The following is a 2,122-nucleotide window of genomic DNA, read 5'->3' as shown; positions in this document are numbered from 1 at the left end:
AACAACAACAAATTTCTTTTACATGGTTTAAATTGATGACATTTAAAAAGTGGTGGAATTAATGATGAAAACATAACAAGAATTAAATTAAATTTTCTCCAGTCGGTGGCATTTAAAAAAAAAAAAAAAAAAATCGACCTTCGATTTAAATAAAAACATTTCGTGTCTCTCTCGTTTATACTTTTTTTTTTTTTTTTAATTTTAAACTTTTCGCCCTTTTTTTCTTTAACGGTTAAAAAAAAAAAAAAAAAAAACCCCCAAATTCAACCCCCCCCTTATGTTTGTACATAAACTCGTGTCGTAATGACGACAAATTTTCAATCGTTTTTTTTTTTTTAAATAAATTTTACTTGGAAAATTCGATGAGAAAAATTTTATTAAAATATATTTGGTTCAAGATGAACAAGATGCGAAAAAAAAAAAAAAAAAAAAAAATTTACCTAATTTTAATTTAATAATGGTAGCATATTGTAATTTCATATTATTATTATTATTATTATTAATTTATCGAATTACGTAAATTACTTAAATAATAATAATAATAATAATAAGTAGTTGTAGGGATTTTTTTTTTTTGTTTTGTTTTTACGTGTCGAAAATTTTTAACTATCACGTCACCGATTCGAATCATGTAATATTCAATTTAATATATATTTAAATACTTTATAATGAGTAATAATAAATAATTATTCACATCGATAAAATACTATATTAATTACGTAATTTTTTTTTTTTTTTTTTGGTAATTTTTAAACAGTGACAGAAAAAAAAAAAATTCTCGCGATAATTTTATCATATGAATATCGGATTTTTTTTTTTTTGTTATCGATAAAACTTCGACATCGAGTTATTGACCTTAAATTTTTATAATCGTACGTTTGAAAATTCGTTAAATTTTAAAATCATTTAAACCGCTCCCCACCCCCCCCAAAAATAATTTTTTATTATCCTTTTATTTATTTATTTTTTCTCTATAAAATCCGCCATTTTTACGCCATGTACGTGTAATTATAAGTGTTAAACATAATTTAAAAATTTATGGATGAATCGAAAAAAGATTTATTTTTATATTTGGGGAGCCACACCTTACAAAAAAAATTTCATTTTGAAAAGGTAACAAATGTTTTAGAAACCTTCGTGCCTATTTTAAATCGATTTTAAAAATAATAATAATAATGATAAAAGCTTAAAATTTTCAAGTTACGGCCGTTTTAAAAAAAAAAAAAAATTTAATAATTTTATGTGTAATAACTTGACCTTTCTTAAGAAATTAATTGCTGACGTGGGATTAGACGTAGTAAATTTTCTATATTAAATTATTCAATTTATTATTATTATTATTATTTAAATGACGTTTAACGGAATTTTTTTTTTATTAGACTTTATACGAATGTTAGCTTTTTGAAACCATTTAAAATTTAAAAAAAAAAAAACTATTTCGCTGTAAATTTTAAAAATTATTTCCGGTTTAAAAATTCGGATTAAACACTTTCATTTTTTTTTTTCGTAATAATTTTTATAAGTTTTTATGTTTTTTTTAAAAAAAAAAAAATTATCGTAATTATTATTATTATTTTATCTTTTTGTTAAAATTTAATAAAAAATGTGAAGCAAATTTTATTACATCGATTTCGAAGTTTTTTTTTTTTTATTTTTTTCGGTTCGACAACCTGTTTAACGAGTTTTTTTTTATATATATAAAATTCAAATCGTCTCCGAATAAAACTTTTAACTTAACGTATTTTCAAAAAAAAAAAAATAAAAAAAATAAGAAAAAATTATTTATAAACTTACATGTTGTAGTCCATCGTTTTCGTTTAATTCGTTTAACCAAACATCATCCATATTATTTATTATTGAATATTTATAATCCGAAAACATTTTTTTTTCTTCTTAACTGTATTATCTTGAATTCATGTTGCAATTTTTTTAAATTTCAGATCCCTAAAAAAAAAAAAAAAAAAGAAAAAAAAAACCAACTCATGAACAGGATTCAATCAAAGTGAATAAAGTGAGATAAAGAGGAAAACTTTTTTTTTTTTTTTTTAATTAATAACCGGTTAAAAAGTTTTCTTTTTTTTTATTGGCTTAGTTTTTAAAATGTTGAAAAATTTTTTTTTTT

The sequence above is a fragment of the Pediculus humanus genome, genomic scaffold (genome assembly GCF_000006295.1).
Source record: "Pediculus humanus corporis 1103172107423 genomic scaffold, whole genome shotgun sequence".
NCBI lineage: Eukaryota > Metazoa > Arthropoda > Insecta > Psocodea > Pediculidae > Pediculus > Pediculus humanus.
The sequence above is the reverse complement of the archived record's forward strand: the minus strand, read 5'-3'. Positions refer to the sequence as shown.